Source organism: Jaculus jaculus, chromosome 17 (genome assembly GCF_020740685.1).
Source record: "Jaculus jaculus isolate mJacJac1 chromosome 17, mJacJac1.mat.Y.cur, whole genome shotgun sequence".
Lineage (NCBI taxonomy): Eukaryota > Metazoa > Chordata > Mammalia > Rodentia > Dipodidae > Jaculus > Jaculus jaculus.
Genome location: NC_059118.1, coordinates 45,935,742 through 45,959,981, shown reverse-complemented (window position 1 = coordinate 45,959,981; position 24,240 = coordinate 45,935,742). Strand labels below are relative to the sequence as shown.

The window sequence follows — 24,240 nt, the reverse complement described above, 5'->3', positions numbered from 1 at the left end:
ACTATATGAACACAAAGCCAAACCTGCAGCGGGTACTTCAGAGTATTCTACACATAGAAGAATCAAATAATGAACCTCAAGCAGCAGATCACAATAAAAGTCAAAGAAGGCACAAAACCTATGAAGTCCAAGAAAAAAGAAAACCATATAAAACACCACAATATGGCAGGAATTAAATAAAACCTCACCATTATTACCCTAAATTTTAATGGCCTATCAAGAGACATAAGCTGGTTTGTGTTGGGGGAGAGGGGGAAGGCACCCGATGAGGCTGGTGAAGCTGGTGAGGCTCTGGAATGTGCAGGTTTGCCTGCAATGAGATTTCATGCTTTATACCCAAAGACATTCTTTCTGAGCTGCTGTGAGGAAATTTGGGGTGATACTGTATATTTTCAACTAATGGAGAATTAGCTGTGTCTTGAGAAAGGATTGCTGCACTCGACGAACTCTACTCGAAATGTTATCCAACAGGAGTCAGAATCTTCATGGGTTGAGGCAGATTGGTCTTGACAAGATCTGAGATGACCTCAGAGCTGGGATCCAGCAAGTGTACACCAGACAAAGTATGGCAAAGTCCAGATACATTGAACTGTACACTCATGTTTATAAATACTGTACTAGCCTGGGGGTCTGGAGTGCCTCCTACCAAGTCATAAAAGGGCAGACACCTGCAGGAGCTCAGTTTGTTGGCTTGGAATTATACAAGTGACTTAATGGAAGTTTTGAAGAACTACTTGACAAATTTTCTTAAGGATGGAGAAGATTTGATGGATGAGAGTGTCCTGAAGTTCTACTCTCAGCAGTGGGAAGACTACCAATCATGCAGAAAAGTGGTAACTGGAATTTGTGTCTACCTCAACGGACACTGGGTTCACCATGAATGTGATGAAGGACGAAAAGGAATATATGAAATCTACTCATTTGAACTGGTGATGTGGCAAGATTGTCTGTTTAGGCTCTCGAATAAACAGTTAACAAATGCTGTCTTAAAACTGATTGAAAAGGAAAGAAGTGGGGAAACCATCAATTCAAGACTGATTAGTGGAGTTGTATAATCTTAAGTGGAATTGGTGCTGAATGAAGATGATGCATTTGCAAAGGTCCTACGTTAACAAAGTATAAAGAATCCTTTGAATCTCAATTTTTTTCTGACAGTGAGATTTTATACCAGAGAGAGTACCAAATTCTCACAGCAGAACCCAGTTACTGAATATATGAAAAAGGCAGAGGCTCATCTGCTTGAGGAACACTGGACAGTTCAGGTTTACCTCCATGAAATCACACTGGATGAGCTAGCAAGGAAATGTGAGCAGGTCCTCATTGAAAAACACTTGGAAATTTTCCACACAGAGTTTCAGAATTTACTGGATTCTGATAAGAATGAAGATTTGGGCCGCATGTATAATTTTCTACCTTGAACTCAGGATGGCCTAGGTGAATTGAAGAAACTGCTAGAGACACACATTGATAATCAGGGTCTTGCATCAATTGAGAAGTGTGGAGAAGAGGCTTTAAATGACCCCAAGATGCATGTACAGACAGTTCTGGATATTCATAAAAAATACAATGCCCTGGTGATGTCAATATCCAACAATGATGCTGGCTTCATGGCTGCACTTGATAAAGCTTCTGGTCTCTTCATAAATAACAATGAAGTTACCAAAATGGCCCAGTCATCCAGTAAATCCCCTCAGTTGTTTGCTTGATACTGTGGCTTCTTGTTGAGAAAAAGTTCCAAGAACCCAGAAAAGGCAGAACTAGAAGACACCCTCAATCAAGTGATGGTCATCTTCAAGTATGTCGAGGACAAAGATGTATCCCAGAAGTTCTATGCAAAGATGCTGGCCAAGAAACTCACGCATCATAACAGTGCGAGTGATGATGCTAAAGCCAGCAATATCTCCAAGTTGAAACAAGTTTGCGGTTTTGAGTATACCTCCAAACTTCAGTGGATGTTTCAAGACATTGGTGTAAGCAAATATTTGAATGAACAGTTCAAAAAATACCTCATGAATTCAGAACCACAGGACTTGGTTTTCAGTATTCAGGTCCTGAGTTCTGGATCATGGCCCTTTCAGCAGTCTTGCACATTTGCCTTGCCATCCACGTTGGAATGCAGTTTTCATTGATTCACAGCTTTTTATGCTAGCTGTCACAATGGTAGAAAATTGATATGGCTGTATCAACTGTCCAAAAGAGAACTGGTAACTAACTGCTTCAAAAACAGATACACTTTTCAGGCATCCACATTCCATATGGCAATTCTGCTTCAGTACAACACAGAAGATGCCTACAATGTGCAGCAGTTGATGAACAGCATGAGCACGTAGATTAAAATGGGCATTTTGGCACAGGTTCTAGAGAAGTCAGAGTTATTGGTCTTAGGAGATGAAAATGCAAATGTTGATGAAGTAGAATTGAAGCCAAATACCTTAATAAAATTATATCTTGGTTATAAAAATAAGAAGTTAAGGGTTAACATCAATGTACCAGTGAAAACTGAACAGAAGCAAGAACAAGAAACAACACGCAAAAACATTGAGGAATACCACAAGCTCTTGATTTAGGCAGCCATCATGAGAATCATGAAAATGAAGAAGGACCTGAAACACCAGCAGTTACTTAGAAAATTCCTTACTCAGCTGTCCTTCAGGTTCAAATCCCAAGTCCCAGTGATCACAAAATGCATTGACATTCTCATTGAGAAATAATACTTGGAGCCAGCTGATGGTGAAAAGTATACCTGCAGTTACTTGGTGTAACCCTTCTCAAAGGATCTGACTGGGACGCACAAGCTAATAGTTCCAATGGAGAGAATGAAAACAACTCAACTTCATAACAGCCAGCCTGCTGTCATTTGGAGCTCCCTTTTTAACACTGAGACTGTGACTATCATCAGCTGGTCTGAGACCTCAGCAGAACTGCTCAGGACTGACATATTTCAAGTCTATAAATATGGACAGCAATGCCATTTAACCTAGCTTAAGAACAGAGGGGACTGAAACTTCCATGCTGAAGGGTGCGTGCTACTGCATTTAAATGTATACATTGGCAACCTGATTAATATCTGTCATCTGAGGCAGCACCTGTAATGTTGGCAGCACTTTGAGAGCAATTCTAAAGGAATCTACATGTAATTTGCTATGAAAAAAACATTTGTATAGTGTGTTTTATTTTTTAATATGTGAAAGTAAAGAAAATTAAAGGATTTCTGTAAAAAGAGAGACATAAGCTAACCAAGTGGATCAGAAAATTAAACTCCTTAATCTGCTGTCTTCAAGAAATCCACTTCACCACTAAAGACAGACACCTCCTTATGGTGAAAGGATGGAAAACAATATTCCAAACAAATGGAAATAAGAAACAAGCAAGCGTACCAATACTAATATTGGATAAAATAGACGACTTCTTACTTACTAAGGGAATGATCTAACAGTAGGATATCATAATCGCCAATCTTTATGCACCAAACACAGGTGCACCACAATTCATAAAACAAATTTTACTTGACAAAAAAACAGAAATAAAAACCAACCCCATCATAGTTGGGCACTCCAATAAACAGAAAATTAACAGGGAAGTAAGAGAGCTCAAAGAAACCATAGTTCAGTTAGACTTAACAGATATTGTCAGAACATTCTACCCAAAATCCATAGAATACTTATTCTTCTCAGAAGCCCATGAAACCTTCTCTAAAATAGATCATATACTGGGTCATAAAGCCTGCCTCCATATATTTAGGAAGAACAACATAATTTTGTGTGATATTAGATAAAGATGTTGTATTGCTAAAAATTAACAACAAAAGATGTGACTCAACCAGGATTTCCAGGAATCCCACCAACTTATGGAATCTGAACAACAAACATTTAAACAATAAATGAGCAGTGGATGAAATAAAAAAGGAAACTGCAAAATTTCTAGAAATGAATGACAACAGAACACAACAAACCAAAACATAAGGGGCACAATGAAGGTGGTCCTCAGTGGAAAATACATGTCACTAAATGATATCATCACAAACACAAAGAAATCCAAAATCAATAACCTAACCATCCACATAAAGGCACTGAAAACACAAGATGAATACAACCTAAAAAGCTCCAGACATAAAGAAATAATTTTAGATCAGAGCAGAAATTAATGAATTAGAAACTAAGAAAATTGATGAAACAAAGAGCTGGCACTTTGAAAAACAAACAAGATTGATAAACACCTGGCCAATTTGATCAAGTGAAAAAAGGAGATGCTTCAAATTAACAAAATTAGAAATGAAAAAGGAGAAATTTGTGTTTACCTTTACCATGAAAACCTAAAAACACTCAAGACAGAAATTTAGGAGGGCTTGATAAAATGGAAAGATCCCAATGCTCCTGGATAGGCAAAATTAACATTGCAAAAATAGCAATCTTACCAAAAGCAGTATATAGATTTAATGCAATACCAATAAAAATCCCAAAATATTTTTTCACAGAAATAGAAAAGAAATGATCTCAAAATTCATATAGAATTGGAGAAGGCCTCAGATATCCAAGCATATCCTCAGCAAAAAAACACCTCTGGAGGTATCACCATACCTGATCTAAAGCTATATTACAATACCATAGTAGTAAAAACAACATGGTAATGGTACTGGCATAAAAAGGAATTATAGAACAATAGAAAAGAATTGAGGGATCCTCAATTTGGGTCAGGTAACTATAGCTACTTGATATTTGACAAGGCCTTAACAATGTAGGATGGAAAAAAGACATCATCTTCAACAAATGGCGCTGGACAAACTGGATAAGCATATGCAGGAAAGTGAAACTTGATATACACATCTTGCCATGCACAAAACTCAAGTCCAGATGGATCAAAGACCTCAATGTAAAACCAAAAACTCTGCTACGACTTGAAAAATAAATAAATTAAAAGGAGAAACTTTTCATGATACAGGAGTGAGAGAAGACTTCCTGAAAAAAAAAAATGTAGCTCAGGAACTTAAGCAATCACTCAACCATTGAGATCTCATGAAGCTGAACAGTTTTTTTCACAGACAAACATACAATAAGCAGAGCCAATAGATTACCCACAGAATGGGAGAAAATTGTTTCCAGCTGTACAACTAGCAGAGGGCTAATTTCTAGAATCTACAAAAATTCAAAATCCTAAACAATAAAAAGTCAAACAACCCACTCACAAAATGGGGCACAGAACTTACAGGGAATTCTCAGAGGAAGAAATACAAAAGACAAACACTTAAGAAAATATTTATCATCACTAGTCATCAGGGAAATACAAATTAAAATAATTATGAGATTTCCCCTTACCCCAGTAAGGATAGTAAACATTAAAAATTCAAATGAAAACAAGTGCTTGCAATGATGTGGCAATTCTTGGTGGGAATGTAAGATGGTATAACCACTACACAAAGCAATATGGAGACTGCTAAAAATGTTGACCATAATTACCAACAGACCCAGTTATTCCCTTACTAGGCATTTACCCTAATAGCTCCATGTCTCAGTTCAGAAAGATTTGCTCAAACATGTATATAGCTGCTCAATTCATAATGGCTAAGAGATGGAATCAACCCAGATGTCCATCATTAGATGAATGGATAAGCAAAATGTGGTATATCTACATGATGGAATTCTACACAGCAGTAAGGAAAGATGACACAATAAAATTTGAAGAAAAATGTTCAAATTTGGAACAGGTAATTCTCAGTGAACTCACCCAATCACAGATAGATAATCGCTGCATTGTTTCACTCATCTGTGGCTCCTAACATGAACCTGCCCAAGATGCTGACATACCTAATAAGCATCTCACGGACCAGATAACAGGGAGAGTGGAGTGGGAAGATAAGGTAAGGGGGATGGGAGTGACACAAGACTTCACCCAGCCAGTTAGGTGTGATGGTGCACACCTTTAATCCCAGCACTCAGGAAGCAGAGGTAGGAGGATCACTTTGAGTTCAAGACCACCCTGAGACTACATAGTGAATTCCAGGTCAGCCTGGGCCAGAGTGAGACCATACCTTGAGAACAACAAAACAAAACAAAACAAAACAAACAAACAACAACAAAACTGGACCCAAATGGCAATGGTACCATAAAATTTTATATCCTGAAAGACAGACTAAAATGTTGAACCTTCATCAGGTCCTTAGAGGGAACATCTGAATCACAGGGCCCAGCAGAGGGTATGTTGAAGGCTAACGTAATCTTCTCCTGTATCTATCTATCTATCTATCTATCTATCTATCTATCTATCTATCTATCATCTATCTATCTATCTATCTATCTATCTATCTATCTATCTTTTTTCTTCCTCTTCTCTCTTTCCATTTTATATTACATATCTTTTTTTTTTTTTTCCTTCTTTTCCCTTGGCACTGGCCTGTAATTCCCAGTACCAGGATGTGGTTAACAACCACAATGAGCTGTTGAACAGAGACCTACAAGGTTTCCCAAAAGAAGACAGATTTCTGTCAGAATACTTGATGTCCCAGCAAAAGTTAATGGTAAGACCCTACTGCCAAAGACACCATATGCTATTGGTATGGAACATGGAGTGACCTGTCTGGAATTTGGAAGAGAGTAAGTCCTCAGAGAGATAGCTCATCTAGTTCCAGAAGGTGCTACATGAGTGACTAGGGGAAAATGACCAACATCTGCCCTAACAACTCATGCTCTATGCTTCTCAGCAACAAACAAACTGATGTGTTACTCACACAATTGCAAAAGTGGCCCACAGCCATGGTGGGTAAGCAACTGCTCTTGATTTGTGTAACAGATCTTCTCAGTGGAATGGAACCCATTGCTGGAACTGGGAAACAAGTCAAAACCATATCCAAAATATAAGCCTGCTCTGCATTGTCAAGCTCCCCCCAATTCTGAGCTACAAGAGGGCCTATACCTATTAAATTATCTCTAAAGTAATAATGGTTATCCCATTTCTCTAGTGCTGACTTCACTCTCCATTGGAAAATTTGCTTCTCTTTTTCAGAAGGATGCAGAAGCTGAGGAGAGAATCCGCCCATCACAACTCACCAGGGACCCAGCTGAATCCATAGAGGAAATGGGGAAATGAATAAGAGTGCTACTTTATTGGTGAACCTTGTACCAGCACAAAGGTGAAGGAGATAGACACAGAGAACACTCAACTCCTACCAAACCAGAAATCCAGAGACACAGAGTCTCCCAAGACCTCATCACTGAAGTAGATCTAAAATGGACCCAACATGACTCAGGGAAATTCACAGTAGAGGGGTGGGAAGATTGTTGGAGCCACATGTTAGGACATTATTCATGGAGACATTGTCTCCTCCCTATAATTGATGTATAACCCCACAATGCATGACCCACATATTCCAATGAGGACGGTCCCTTTGGAGGGGGGAAGACTGGGAAGAGGCTAATGCAGGTACCAACATGGCTGTATACATACTATGTATATAACTGTTAAAAAAAAAATAGTCTGAGCATCTCTCTTTCCACATCCAGCTTGCCAGTCCCCTGGCTGAATTTAAACCTGTCTGATGAGAAGAGACATCTGGATTAAATGATATCATGGAACATGGACCTAACAGATACAGGAAATTCCATCCAAATCCTGCATAATATAGATTTTTCTCAGCAGCACATGGAACATTCTTTAAATGAACCATATATTGGGACACAAAGCAAAACTTGAAAAATACAGGGAAATTAAAATAATTCCTTTCACTCTATCAGATCACTATGAGATTAAACTATAAATCAACAGCAAGAAGTGCTATACAGCATACACTAAATCATGGAAACTAAACACTACACTACTAAATGATGTATGGGTCATTGAGAAAATAAAAAAAATCAATAAATTCATAGAATCAAATGATGATGAGAATACAACTTACCAAAACCTTTAGCACACAATGAAGGCAGTCCAAAGTGGGAAATTTATAGCTCTAAGTGCCTATATTAAGAAATTAGGGAGTTTACAAGTAAAGAATTTAATGCTTCACATTAAGCCCTTGGAAAAACAAGATGAAGGCAACCAAAAATTAGTAGATTGGAATAAATAAATAAATAAATAAACAAATAAATAAAGGCAGAAATTAACGAAATAGAAACCAAAAAAAAAAAAAATCCAAAGAATCAATGAAACAAAGAGTTGGTTCTTTGAAAGGATAAACAAGATTGATAAACCCCTAGCATATCTGAACAGCTGAAAGACAGAAGGGCAAAAATTAATGAAATCAGAGATGAAAAAGACACCATTTCAACAGAAACCAAAGAAATTCAGAAAATCATAAGGATATGCTTTAAGAATACATATGCCACTAAGTATTAAAATGTGAAAGAAATGGATGATTTCCTTGATTCATATGACCTCCAAAAATTAAATTAAGAAGAGATAAACCAATCAGATAGACTTATTACAAGTACATGAACAGCATGGTACTGGTACAAAAAAACAGACATAGAGATCAATGGAACAGAATAGATGACCTAGATATAAGTCTGAGCAGCTATAGCCACCTGATCTTTGACAAAAATACTCATTTGAGGAAAGACTGTATCTTTAGCAAATGCTTCTAGGAAAACTGCATATGGATCTGTAAAAGGATGAAAATAGATATTTATCTCTCTCTATGCACAAGAATTAAGTCCAAATGTATCAAAGACCTTAATATTAGACTTGAAACTTTCAAACTGCTAGAGGAAAAAGAAGGTGAAGCCCTTAAACATATTGATATTGGCAAAGACTTTCTGAATATAACCCTAGTTACTCAGGAAATAAAACCATTTATCAGCTGCTGGGACCTCTTGAAATTACAAAGCTTTTGTACAATAAAGGACACTGTGTATAGAGCAAACAGGCAACCTACAGAATGCAAGAAAGTTTGGTAGCTATTCACCTGAAATAGGATTAATATCTAGGATATACAAGGAACTCAAAAAAACTAAATAATAAGAAATAAAACCAATTAAAAATGGGCCATGGAACTAAATACAGAGTTCTCAAAAGAAGAACATACATACAACATCTAAATTTGAATATAGCCTTCCAGAATGTACCTTTTAAAATTTGTCCTTGGGGTAGCTAGGGCCATGCCTTGGTGCCATAGAGCCACTGGATGCCACTGAAGGCTGTACAAACACGTTTTTGATCTCAGGACTTATTTAAAGGTGCACTGGCACAAGTTAGAAGAGATTTGCCATCTTTTTCCAGTAAATGTCTTCTGTATCAATCGACTCCTAGTTAAAGTCATCCATATATATTTTCTAGATTTGAAAACAACCCTTTTGACATCTATGGTTGTTTTTCCTTATTATAGAATTAGAACTATAAGAGATACAGAAAATATGTCTTAAGGCCTTGTTTATTTTCCCTCTTGGAAAGCTCTTTTTGTATTACTTAATAGGCCATTTATATCTTTGAGTTATCCCTTTATCTATAATATGTATATTTGTAAATGTATACATTTCTCTCTGAGTGTTCAAGCAGATAGACAAAAGTTAATCAAGGATTAATTTTGGAGGTCACTAATGGCTCTCCAAAGGAGACATTAGGAACCCAGGAGTAACCCTATAGCTTCCCCAATACTGGTGTTTTCTGTCTATTAGAATGAGTCAGGGCCATGCTGGCCAAGTAGTCTTCCATTCTTTGGGAAGACAGGAGGGATGATTTTTCTTTGTCTTGTTTGTAACTCTCCTGTTTCAGAATATACAGCTATTTTTAGTTTTGGGGTCTTTTTATCCTCCTTGATTAGGAAGAAAGGTGACTTACCAGGGGCTAATGTAGAAGTGTCCCATCATCTCCAGTGGCCTCATGACCTGAGTATACAGGCCAAAATATTGGCCTTTTTAGCTACAATGATTCCAATTAGCTTTGTCTTCAACACAGGTTATTGATACACATAGAAAGGAAGTTACACCAACCTGGATATATACACTGAATTACTGAAATAGTTTTTTAAAATAACACAAGTTCTCAAAATCATTTTGTCCAACCTTTTAAAATTTGGTTGTCCTGCAGCAGTTGTGATGTTAATGAGTGAAGCCTTAACCATAATACTCAGCTTTTCTACTTTTCTACCTTGGCATCAAGTAAACATATTTAAAAATTTTATCCAATTACATGTTTCAATAAAGGTCCCTTCTCTGGTCAACCTTCATTACTATTAAAATATCCTGCTGCTGTCTATCCTTTTTTCATTATTTTCCTTTCTGGTCCCTTTTACTTTTTCTTGGCTTCCTTATTATAATAAGCAGAAGTTTTTACCTGGAGCAGCTGTTTTAAGCTCTTATCTAGTTCAGCTACCAATCTTTTAAGTCTCTGGGGAAAAGTAATAAACAATTCCTGTTCTCCCTGTATTATTTAAATGAGCCCAGTTTCTTGGGAGACAGACTAGCAGACATTTTTGGGCTATCCTAGAAGGCAACTGTCCCATCTGAAACAAAGTGAAGTAAACTGAAAAGAAGAGTCTAGAGTCAGGTTATGCCCAATGCTGGCTCTCATTTTCTCATATAAGGAGGGCATCCCTCTGAGAAGATTTGGGAGAAGAAATTTTGTCCCCAACAGAATGGGGACACATAATGCAGCCTATATTCCTCCAGGAGCAAGGAAGGTCCAGGACAGGATATCCATGCTCATCTTGCCTGGCCAGCTTCCAAGCTCAAATATGTCCAGCAGTCTCCCAGCCTTGCAAGTATCTTATATCATGGCAAATAAGCAGTGCCATTAGTAGGAGAGGACCAAGTGTGAAGACTTCTGCATCTACTCCTGTCTTGACAGCCTATATGCCTGAGTGTGGGAGGGCTATCCTGGGACTGCTTTCCCTTCTCTGTTCTGTGGGAGACTGATATATGGGTTCCCCCATTTGGGAATGTTTCACAATGGTCTAGGAACTAAAGGGTATTATTTTAAAGGTGGTCTTTGGTTTTATTATCTTAAATATAGGAATCCTATCCTTTGTTGATGTTTGAGAGAGAAGGAGAGAAAGAGAGCCATGATTTCTATCCACTGTAAACAAACTCCAGTCACATGTGTTACCTTGTGCATCTGGCTTTCATGGGTACTGAGGAATGGAACCTAGGTCCTTGGGCTTGCCAGACAAGCACCTGAATCAGTAAGCCATCATTTACTTGATGATACTTAATGATATCTGTTTATACCCAATATACATTTTGGGTAAGTCTGATGTTTGTCTTATATAAGGAGTTTGTAATATGATCAAGGACCTTGACTCAGTTTACCTATTTAGCCTTTTTTATTGAGAAATTTCACTAACAGATGTGACTTTATGTGTCCAAAAGAAAGCAATTATAAAGAGAACCAGAGTTATATGCTGTTTGACATTCTTTTTTCCTTGTTAATGACAACTGTCCATTTTATCTCTTTACAGGGTCTGAAGGACACATGGTTTAAATTTGCATGGCTTCTGAGATAAAGGCACCACCATTGCTTTTTTCAGAGTCCAGCTTACCATAATTTTAAATAGCATACAACAATAAGCAAGAGCAAACGGAAATGACAAAGCAGAGAGCTAAGCATGCTGACATTTCTTGTCTTACTCTGAAGATGTTTATTTTTACCAAGAATTTATTTTACCCACTTGTAATATTTAATGTGGTAGTGTTTGGTCTATGTCTAACCTAGCTATATCTCCAAAGAATACAAGTTGCATCTGTGCTTATAACTTTGAAACCCACTGAGCATAGGACATCACCTGTATCTAATGTAAGCAGAATTTATATTGTCTATGTCTCTATATAAACCTTTTAGAGCATCCTTAAGAGTCTGTAAGTAGTTGAAAATCTTTAATTTTAGGCATTGTGTTTACATTTCACCTGAAAATTGTCTTTTTATTCCTTATAAAAGGAAATTAATTTTAGGCAAAATTTGGTCTTTTTAGGTTTCCTACATCTTTTATACATACACACACCTTCATTGACATACTCTAACATTCTGATGTAACTTCCACTCAGAAAAAGCCATTTTTAACAAACATTCTGTTAGGTCATGATGGGCTCCCAAAATGGAGTCATAAAGGACAGCAGAAGGTGTGACAGTGTCATAAGGACATAGGTTACCCACACACCTCAAGAAACTGCCCAGCTATTATGCCCTTCTTGCCTAAAAATGCCCCCAGATCATGGTTTCCTGCCCCCTCATCTCCTAAGTCACCTGGTCACTCTTCTAGTGTCACACCCTAGCTATATTAGATCTCCCCTAAGGAAACCTATCAATAAAATAAAAATACATCACCATGACTGGCTAAAACTCTGTAAGTTTAAGATTGTCCTTGTCTTATTCATGCTGGTTTTGCTGGGTGATTTTCACTGAAGTTATAATCTAAGTCTTATAAAAAATGGCTTATTGTGATTTTATTCTTAGAAAAACTGAGGAATCTCCCCATGTCTTAGGGTAATCCACTGTATACAAACAATGTTAATATAGTTTGTCTAAGCTTCATGTAACAGTCATAAATATTTGTTTATTTAAGCCTTAAAATTGTTCAATGGCAGGGGCTGGAGAGATGGCTTAGTGGTTAAGCACTTGCCTGTGAAGCCTAAGGACCTTGGTTTGAAGATCAATTCCCCAGGACCTATGTAAGCCAGATGCACACATCTGCACATATCCGGAGTTCATTTGCAATGGCTGGAAGCACTGGAGCACCCATGCACTCTCTCTCTCTCTTTCTCTCTCTGCCTCTTTCTCTGTCTGTCTGTCACTCTCAGATAAATAAATAAAAATAAATGAAAGAATTTTTTTAAATTGTTCAATGGTAAAACATACTTATTTAAGAAATTACTTTGGCCGGGTGTGGTGGTGCACGCCTTTAATCACAGCACTCGGGAGGCAGAGGTAGGAGGATCGCCGAGAGTTCGAGGCCACTCTGAGATTACAGAGTAAATTCTAGGAAAAAAAAGAAAGAAAGAAAGAAAGAAAGAAAGAAAGAAAGAAAGAAAGAAAGAAAGAAGGAAAGAAAGAAGAAAGGAAGGAAGGAAGGAAGAAAGAAAGAAAGAAAGAAAGAAAGAAAGAAAGAAAGAAGTTACTTTGTATCTGTCATATTGTTTCTAATGTGTGTTAAAATCAGGCTTGCTTAACTCAACAATGACCAGTTTTATTTTATTTTTGAGCTATGTATAATCAGTCTCAGTTAAGGTTTCACTTAATTAATTGTCTCATTTCTGGTATCTTAACTTCATTGCTTATAGAGATATTGATACTTAAGATATGTTTCCTTCCTTAGAAAAGTAATCTTAAACTGCCATTCTGCTCCCAGTCTGGGGAGTAATTGGTACTTACATTGGTGTACATGCTAGCCAAAGTTGTTTTCAAACACAGATGCCAAGTTTGTATATTGTAATGTCTTTTTCTGTCATACAATTTCTAGATTACATCAGTTGTCTACTGATAAAATATTATCGGGGCTACTAAAATATTCTGCCTATACTTATAACTGACAGATACTTAAAAGATAAAATGTGCATGCTTTCTATGTTCCAGATATAGCTTACACTGTCACCTGACAACTAAACTTAAATATTAGTTAAATATTAATCAGAATGATTTTAAACTATTGTGTCATTCTCTAACCAGATCTGCTTTGCTAAACAGATATGTTTTGCACCGTTTTAACTAATATGCTTTGCTAATCAGATATGTACAGTCCCTTTGAGTGATTAATAACCATAAGTAGAAGCTAAAATCAATTGGAAACATTGGAGTTGAAAGGATAATCAATATTTTGGTTCCTGCTCTAATGTCAGAAGGCCACAGAGGATGATGGGACACTTGCTAACTTCTAGCTTCTGGTAAATTACCTGTCTTCTTGATCAGAGAGAATATGGAGATTTAGAGATGAATTCCAAGTCTGCAACAGGAGAGTCGTATTAGAGAAAAATTAGTCCTTTAGGCTTCCAAAAGAGGGAGGGCCACTTGGTCAGCACAGCCTTGACTTATCCTAGCAGATGACAATGCTGAGAGTCATAGAACTCCTCATAGCTCCCTAAAAGTCTCATGTACAGAGCCATTGTTGACCTCCAAAATATACAGGTAATTCTCACAGCCTACATGAACTTAACCCCCCAGTAAGAAAAATATAAGTATGAAATATAACTACAATAAAAGCAAAGATTTATACTAATAGGCACCTCTGTCTAACACTGCCTTACAATACTAAATTCCAACATTAACTCAGGCCTTCTGCCTCTGCCTGTCCCTGATTACTTCTGAACTCCACCTACCCTGGCTCCAGCTCCTCCTGCTTGCCTTAGACAGAAGCAAAACTATTCCTTGGGCCCCTCCTTCCTTAGCCCTTACCCTACTAGATCCAAGAATAAGTACACTGCCACCCCAATGAGCACTCTAAAACTTAAACTCTCTTGTATTCCTATGCTTCTCCTGATCCCAAAATGCTCCTTTTGAATACACTGATGCCCTTCTGCCTCCTCTCTCTTTCCCCAAACACTCTATCCTTTGCCTCTGAGTGCTCATTCTCCCCTTGTGCCTGGCATTTTGATGTCATAACTGTTGACAAGGGTAACAAACTCCTTAATTCCTTAATTTTCCCTTCTGTCTTCTCATGGGGGTATGCAGAGCCCATCTCCCTCACCTTCTCTATAATAGATCTTGCCAGTGACTGCCCTAAAGCCAGCTCAATACAGGGATGGTATGAGAGAAGTCTCTGCCTCGCTCCAGACTAAGTCATAACAACATGCTACACTGGCACTGACAGAGGGTGCTCACTATCAATATTACCACTCTGCTACCTCTAGCAACCATGGAACTGACTCCTCATCACCTGCCCTGAAGGGAGACCTATCGACTGCATTATCCAGCCTCTCCCATAAGATCTCAGTGCCCCTACGGTAACCATGAAGAAATTAATCTTCATCTTTTATCATTAACAAAAAGCTGGAATATTATTAGGTCCTGAGGGGCCCCCAAAATGGAGTCATCAAGAATAGCAGAAGGGTGACAGAGACATAAGTAAGTAGGTTATCCACATTCCTCAAGAAACTGTCCAGCCATTATCTCTTCCTTGCCTAACAATGTTCCCAGGTCCTGTTTTCCTACCCCCTTATCTTATAAGTCACCTGGTCACTGTTCTGGGTATCACACCCTGGCTATCTTAGATCTCCCTTAAAGAAACCTTTCTTATTTAGCTATTCCTTCCTCCCCTTTCCCCAACTGAAGCCCTATAAAGTCCATTATCTGAAAATTTAGGTTGGCTGTGCTCCTCTCTTGTAAGCGAGCTCTGGCAGTTCATGTTTTAACCAAATAAAAGCTTTCATCTTTGTCTCAGAGTGGTTTGCATGGCCTTGGTTACTCTCAAACTGTACACATTCTATGCCCAACATTGAAATATTCCTTCCTAGTTCTTTCAATCATCTGATCTCAACCACAATTAACTGTCGTTCTTTTTTTTTTTTTTAATATGGAATGCTTCATGAATTTGCAGTCATCTTTATGTAGAGGCCATGCTAATCTTCTCTGTATGATTCCAATTTTAGTATATGTGCCGCTGAAGCAAGCACTAACCTTCATTCTTATAAGAGTATTAAGAGAAACTATACCACATGGATTAATCTTACATCCATTGACAAAGAAGCAAGTAGTCTTAGCTTCAAAGAGTTAACCATCTTATTTTTGCAAATTTATAGAGGAAAACTTAGCAGAAAAACTTACAGCTGCCTTCGTCTTTATGTAACCACAATTTTCTACCTGATAACCAAACTTGTTTTATAGCACCAATATGTATACCTATAGATTTTATATAACCCATTGATTTGAGATATCTCCTACTAATATACTCCATGAAATATATTTTTTACTTATAAATCTATGAATACAGGCAAAACATGACAACCATTTGGGGATAATTTTTATCGATAATTCTAACACACTTAGTAATGCTTTTATTAAGAGTAACTATGGCAAGCTGGGCAAGGTGGCCCACTCCTTTAATCCTAGCACTTGGGAGGCAGAGGTAGGAGGATCACTGTGAGTTTGAGGACACCCTGAGAATGCAGTGTGAATTACAGGTCAGCCTCGGCTAGAGTGAGACCCTACCTCAAAAAACAAACAAACAAACAAAAAAGATTAACTAAGGCAAATTTTTGTTTTGTCTTAAGAAAGGCTGGCCTAGAACTCAAGCCAGTTGCCTCCTCCTTTTAAGCAACAGGACATTACAATCTTTTTTAAATACATGGCAAATTATGAGCCACTACCTTGGAAAGAATTTTGTTGTTTTCAATAATCCTTTATGTAAGTTGAAGTTGAACTAGAATGTAAACTCAGTATCTATATGTCATTTAATTATGATATTGTGTAGAAAAGTATGGCTTTGTTTACATAAAATTTCAGCTTACCATAGGCTTTAGTTAAATATGATTTTTAAAGACAAAAATGAAAAAAAAAACTTTGACATAAATCAACGCCAAAAAAACTTTAGGAGAGACCTGTAGGACTATTTGGATTAATAAAGAAGCCAAAAGTTATCTATAAACAACATATTATTTGTTCAAAGCCCAAACAAAAGAGAAAATATCAGGCACAGTTCGAATTAAAATTATGTACTTATTTTTCCTTTGCAATTTCAAAGTCATGTAGTTTAAAAATGTGGAGTCAGGCTATAACATTGGAACCTTGAACTGGTGACCCTCCTGCCTCAACTTTCCAAGTAGCTAAGATAATAGGCCTGCACCATCAGGCCTACCTGATTTTACTGTTATAACACCTGTATAAATAAATGTTTTACAGGTATATAAAGGTATATTTGTCATAGAGCAATTTGGCAGTTAGTGAGCACCATCAGGCATGTCTTTTCTATTGTGCTTCTGTATTTTCTGAGAGTCAGCATGGTTACCTCCCCCACCCAGTTGACATAGTCGCAGGACTCAGCTCCATAGGAGGGAGGAGGCATGTTGTTGGAACCCACACCTGTAAAAATAAACCTTCCCAGCCAAGTGTTCAAGGCATGACTTGAGCACTTTTAGTACTCCCCCCCCCCCCCCATTAAGAGGGCCTGAGACCCAGTCTCTGGCTAGGGACTCCCTCCGCTCCAGAAATGTCTCAAATCTCCAAATGATTTGGGCAGAGGCCTGCCATTATTGCAGGATGGGCAGAGCCCACAGCAGGAGTCTGAGCTCCATCCTCCCACCTCTCCCACAGGTAGCCATGTGTTTTGTGGCACAATGGCTCATAATAGAAAAAGAAAAAAAATATACAAAACATTCTGGCCAGGGCTTTTTGGTTCTGGAGCCTCCATGTGGCTGTGAGGACTCTCCCTCTCAGCTCAGCAGAACCAGCTCCCAAGCTCTGGATTAATTCAGCCTTGGGGCCAGAGAAACTCAACCCAGTTCATCACCCTACAAAAGTTGTCACCTTACCAAAAAGTCCCACCTGATGCTATACCAGTTTGGCCTCAGCAGATACCACATTTCAATACGGTGCTGAGCCCAGCAGGGTGGAGCAGGACAGGTCTAGATGCCGCAGCAGGTAGCTAAGACTGCCTGGCTAATGCTTAACCAAAGATAGTTATTTTAGGCTTTAGCCAATATAGAAAGCAAGCCAATTTTCCAAAAAGTGGAGAGAAGCAGTAGAAATACTGCAAGCCCTGCTCACAGCCACAAACCGTCACCCATAACATAATAGCCATAACTGTCCTTCTCAAGGTTCTTTTGTTTGACTCACCAACTATAATGGGGTGCTAAGGGTCGAGGAAAGTCCTTGAACCCCAGACCCTAGGTTCATTTATAATTTTAGTCAAAGAATTGAATTTAAAAGAACCAAGCAGGATAATTATAAAAATTATATTTATTGAGGGGAGTAGAACCTAGGAAAGGCACCCACATGGCAAGAGATCCCATGAGAAGGGCCTGGGGTGGGGGGAAGCATGGAAAGAAAAGAAAAAACAAAGTTCAAGGCACTCCTGACATGTGGGTAGCTGGGGGTGATAAAGAACACATGCAGAAAGTAAGGATAGGGGTCCTCCAGTCTGCCCTTGGGTTTATGCCTAGTCTGAGCCCCTCCCAGGTGGGCCTGGGTCTGGGCTAAGCCACCTCAGGGGAACCAAGGGAAAAACTCACCCACATCTGGAAGTTCCCAAGGGATCAGAGAGCCTGCCCTCCCCTTGCAAAGAGCTTTATAATCTTAAGGTAGTAGGCTGTCTTCTGGCTCAGGTGAACCAGAGGGCGAGCTGGTTTGATAGGGCTAGGGGCTGTCTCAGCAGATATTGTCTCTGGCACTGAGTTCTAGGGTTTAAACTTGACCAACCACAATGTTTACATCCTATGAAAGACTTTCCTCCCAGGAAGCCACATGACTGTTTGTGGAAAAATAGGTTTGGGACACTTGGCAGGAAAAAAGAAGTCAGGTCATCTTGGATTTCTAGAAAGTGAAAAAAAAAAAAAAAAAGGTGCCTTCCTGTATACTAACAACAAACTTTCTGAGTATGAAATCAGGGAATCACTCTGATTCACAATAGTCTCAATAAAATAATAATAAAGTACCTGGAGATAAACCTATTCAATAAAGTGATGTATCTCTACAATAAATATTTTAAAATATTCAAGAGATAAATTATAGCAGATACTAGGTAATGGAATGACATCCCATGTTCTTTGATTAGAAGAATCAATATAGTGAAAATGTCAATCCAAAGCAATCTGACATGTCCCCACCAAAATTTCAATGCCATTCTTCACAGAAATAGAAAACAATCCTAAAATTCATCTGGAAGCACAAAAAACCTTAAATAAACAAAACAATATTCAGCAACAACAATAATGCTGATGGTATCTCCATACCTGATATTATGATATATTGCAGAGCCATAGTAAAAAAAAACGTACGGTACTAGCCCAAAAACAGACATGTTGATCAATAGAACAGAAAAGAGAGGACCCAGATAGAAGTACAGGCAGTTATAGCCATCTGATTTTCAACAAAAATGTCAAATATATTCACTGGAGAAAAGACAGACTCTTTAACAAATGGTGATGGGAAAAACTAGATATCTATATGTAAAAGGATGAAAATAGATCCTTCTCTGTCTCCATGCAGAAGCATCAAATCCAAATGGATCAAAGACCTTAATATCAGACTTGAAACAATGAAACTGCTAGAAGAAAAAGTAGTAGAAACCCTTTAAAATATTGGCATAGGCAAGGACTTTCTGAATGTAAGGCTAGTTGCTCAGGGAATAAAATCACTAATCAACCACTGGTACCTCATGAAATAAAAATCTTTTGTATAGCATAGGACACTGTGAAAAGAGCAAAGAGGCAATCTAATGAGTGGGAGAAAATCATAGCCAGCTATACATCTGATAAGGATTAATATTCAGGATATACAAAGAACTCAAAAATCTAAACAATATGAAATAAAGTAAACTAATTAAAAATGGACTATGGAACTAAATACAGAGTTCTCAAAAGAAGAAACACAGATGGCCTATAAACATCTTTTAAAAAAAATGTTTTACCTCCTTAGCCATCAGGGAAGTTCAAATTAAAACTGCTTTGAGATTCTATCTCATTCCTGTCACAATGGCTATCATCAAGAAGATGAATGACAATAAATGCTGGTGAGGATATGGAAAAGGAGGAACCCTTCTATGCTGATTATGGGACTGTAAACTGGTACATCCATTGTGGAAATCAGTGTGGAGGTTCATGAGACAACTAAAAATAGATTAGCCACATGACCCAGCTGTACCACTCCTAGGCCTATATCCTAAGGACTCGTCTCACTACCTTAGAAATATTAGCACATCCATGTTCACTGCTGCTTGATTCACAATAGCTAGGAAATTAAACCAATTTATATATCCTTCAACTGATGAATGATTAATGAAGATATGGTATATTTATACAATGGAGTTCTATTTAGAAGTAAAGAAAAATGAAATTATGAAGTGTTCAGGGAGATGAATGGATATGGAAAGGATTATACTAAGTGAGGTAACACAGGCTTAGATAGCCAAACATTGCATATTCTGCTCATATGTGGATCCTAGCTACAAATGTTTTGTCTTGTATGTGAATTGGAGTAAAATTGGTAGCAGAAGCCAGTAAGTTAAAAGGAGGCTATAAGGGAGGGAGGAGAGGGGAGGACTTAAGGGGATGGTATTGTATATATGTAAGTATATAGACAGATTACTGTGGATGGAATGGTTTAAGTGAGGTCAAGGTAAGAGATTGAGTAGAAGGGTGAGGGGAGGGTTAAACAAAATTCAAGATAGTTTCAGTCAGGGCCTTTTTGAAACTAAGGAAAATTGGCAAAATAAGCAAGGGTGCTGTTTTCCTGATGAACCAGATACAAGCACAAGGGGGGAGGAGATCAACACAGAGAAAAATCAACTCCTACCAAATCAGAGAGCCAAAGCCTCAGAGGCCCCCAACACCTCATCACTGAAGCAGACCAAAAATGAACCCAACATGGCTCAGGGAAATTTTGTGGAAGAGGGGCGGAAAGAATGTCAGAGCCACATGTTGGGTCATGATTTGCAGAGACATTTATCGTACCAATAACTGTGAGCTAACTCCACAATGCACGACCCATATACATCAACAAGGAGGGGCCATTGGGGAGGTGGTAGGTCACTGTTGAGCCTAATAATGGTACCAAACTGCCTGTATTTGCTGAATAGAAAACTGATTAAAAAAATTTTAAAAATTCAAGATAGTATGAATATAAGCCATATGGAAACTTGCCTTTTTAGACAATGGCACACCTAGAAGCCAATGATTGTTACTAGAAAAATTTCAGTGCCAGGAATGGTATATCTTCCAACAAGTTGATGGCTAGGGAGGTCCCTGATATCCACAAAACATTACACACTACTGCCAGGGCTCTTGATTCCACACAAGTAATAGATGGCAAGACATTATTGCTGAAGACTCTACATGCTTGAGCTGCAAGTTCACTGAGAAATCAGCTAAAAACCTCTTCCTTATAGCCAGCTGACAGAAAAGTGGACAAGGTATGCTGCATGCACCAATATAGGAGAGAGACATAATCAGTGGAGATAAACTACAAAAGATACTGCAAGCCTCAAGTTTGGCCAGCCAGGCCAAATGAACCAACAGGTGTAATATTGGCACGTATGTTAGGGGAAAACCAACTACTCACTAATTGGATTGGAGACATGGTAAACAGGAGGGAATACATGCCTAGTGCTAAAAACCTATAATGGCAGAGGCCATGAGCCCTTGGGGTGTACTGCCTGATAGTGTCTGGATAAATACATATATTATGCTCACTAAACTGCCTTGAAAGCAGTTCTGTTAACACTCTTACCAATATAAATACTACTCTCACTTTTGGTTAAACAAGCTTCTCTTTTCAGATGGCAGTGACCTCTGGAATGATTTAAGTGGCACTCTAGTGCTGGAAAGAAGTGACAGAGGAGTGTTCAGCACTAAAACATCTCTATCACACCTTCCAAGGTTCAGGGTCTATTGTGAAAGAGGTGGTAGAAAGAATATGAGAAACAAAGCAAGGACAGGACTCCTTACAATACAATTTTCCAGAACCAAAATGGCCTGGATATCCATGATCTCACAATACCTGGCACTACCTACACAAGACCATCATAATATGAGGAAAAGATGATGACATCAAAACAAAAGAGAGACTGACTGTGAGGGGGAACATATATAATGGAGAGTGGATTTGTGAAGGGGATAGTTGGGGAGGGAATTATCATGATTTATTGTCCATAATTATGGAACTTGTCAATTTTATTTTAAAAAGTCAAATGACAATAAATGTTGGTGAGGATGTGGTGAAAGAGGAACCCTCATTCACTATTGGTGGGAATGCAAACTTGTACAACCTCTATGGAAATTAATATGGAAACTCCTGAAAAAAGATGAAAATAGAGTTATCAATAGACCCAGTTATTCCTTTACTGGAAATTTACCTTAACGGCTCTACACTTTACTGCAGAGATATTTGTTCAATGATATTTATAGATGCTCAATTTATAATACCTAAGAACTGCAATCAACCCAGTGCCCATCATTGGAAGAATGGATACTGAGAATGTGGTACATTTATACAACGGTGGCACATAGCCTTGGTGGGTAACGTATGGCTTCCTGATTGGCTAGGGACCTGCTCAGTGGAAAGAAACCCATGGGTGGAGCTGGGAACCACGTCAGAATCCAATGGAGACCAAGGCTATGGTTTTGAATGACAAGCTCCCATTAATCTTTGGCCAAACAGGCAATACATACATCAAAACTTCTCTAAATTAACAATGCTTATCCCTTTTAACTATGCTGACTTCATTTTCCACTGAAGAATTTGTTCTTCTTTTACAGACGTCAGTGAAGCCCAAGGATATAAACCACCCCTCCCTCACACTTCAGTCAAGGCCCATGTGAAACCATAGGAGGACCTGGTGAGATGAACAAAAGTGTTGCTTCCATGGCAAGCCTTGCAATCTGCACCAGGGTACTGGAGACAAATGCTGAGGATATTCAACATATACCAAAGCAGAAATCCAGAAGGTCCTGAGAGCTCAACACTGAAATAGACATAAGATACACCCACCATGACTCAAGGAATTTTGTAGAAGAGGGGGTGGAAAGATTATAAGAGCCACAGGTCAGGAGGGTATACCCAGAAGCATGCCCCCGACCCCAGCCCTGGGAACTAACTTCTGCTCTCACAATGCATAACCTACAGCCCCATGGGGAATACTAGCAACACCACTGAGGTGGACCCTTAGCAGATTAGGGGCAGGGAGGAGGGAAATAATGGTAGCAGCACATGATGGGTCCATGAAAAGCATAATTTTAATTAAAAGAAAAAACAGTTGAAAAGAAAAAGAAAATCTTTTTTCAGTTTTCTTCCCTAGGTTCATACTTAGCTCCGAGTTGGGGTCTCAGACGAAGTGGGTGCATCCAACTCCTGCTCCCGGGGTCAGGAACTCCCCTGACTGCCGTGAATAAGTGTAATGGTTTGTAACCTAAAACTAAAAGTTACAATATCTCAAATCCTTTATGAATCAATTTCAAAATGTCCCTTGAAAATTTTCTCTCTCTTTCTCTTTTTCTGTGTCATATATATATATATATATATATATATATATATGTATGTATGTATGTAAGAATGAATTGGTACAATAGAAGCCTTTCATTCATAGATAGATAGATAGATAGATAGATAGATAGATAGAGATATAGATATAGTTGATAGTTTATATCTATCTATCTATCTATTTATACATACATACATACATATATAGAGAGGGAGAGAGAGAGATCACAACCAAGTCAAGGTCTATATGTGTAAGTATTCTATATTTAACCTTTCTCCTTAGTTTTCCTCTCTACTCTTACAATTCGTCATTTTAAATTCACAAGAAAATTTTGAGGGCTTATTTTAATATTTAAAATGTAAGTAGTCAAGGAACAATAAAAACAATTAAATGAAACCAGAAAAAAACATTAACTCCAAATGGATTAAAGAGCTCAACATAATATCTGAAACCCTCAAAGTACTGGATGAAAAATAAGGGGAATGCTTCATGTTATAGGAGTGGGAAAGACGTCCTGAACAATACCCAGCAGCCCACAAAATTAAACAGTTACTACGACCAGTGGGATCTCATGAAGCTAAAAGTTAGTACAGACAAACCTAACATACTACCATGCTAAACACTGAATTTTAATACCTATTATTTGGAACAAACCTGAATACATATCCCTGTTGGTTTGCTATCTTAATATATTATTTGAATGTAAATGCAACAGGAGCCCAGAAAGTTTATGTCAAATACCATTAAAAACAAAAACAAAAACTGGAGGCTAATGGCTCAGTGGTAAAGTGCTTGTCTGCAAAACCTAAGGAGCCACATTTGGTTTCTCAGTACCCACATAAAGCCAGATGCACAAGATTGCACATGTGTCAGGTGTTCATCTGCAGTGGATACATACATTCTCTCTCTCTCTCAAAAGAAAGAAAGAGAGAGAGAGAGGGAGGGAGGGAGGGAGGGAGGGAGGGAGGGAGGGAGGAAGGAAGGAAGGAAGGAAGGAAGGAAGGAAGGAAGGAAGGAAGGAAGGAAGGAAGGAAAGAAGGAAAAGAAAATATTTTAAAAAATTAAAAACACATTATTTAATGTGATTCTGAAGCATGTATTGGATTAACATATTCTACTCAAGATCAGCACATTATTATATCCTTATTAAGAGCAGTAGACATGATCTTGTCAAATCTCAGCATCAGAAATGACAAGGT

General features: G+C 38.2%; 1 non-coding gene and 1 pseudogene across 1 annotated transcript; one reads left to right on the top strand and one right to left on the bottom strand.

Annotated features, from left to right (window-relative positions):
• The first annotated feature begins 457 nt into the window (after nt 1–457).
• Nucleotides 458–2,762, top strand: LOC101611342 (annotated as a pseudogene).
• Nucleotides 2,763–15,418: 12,656 nt separating this feature from the next.
• LOC123455648 lies at nt 15,419–15,524 on the bottom strand. The gene has a single exon (XR_006634037.1). It is a non-coding gene; the product is annotated as a U6 spliceosomal RNA (small nuclear RNA).
• Nucleotides 15,525–24,240: the final 8,716 nt, after the last annotated feature.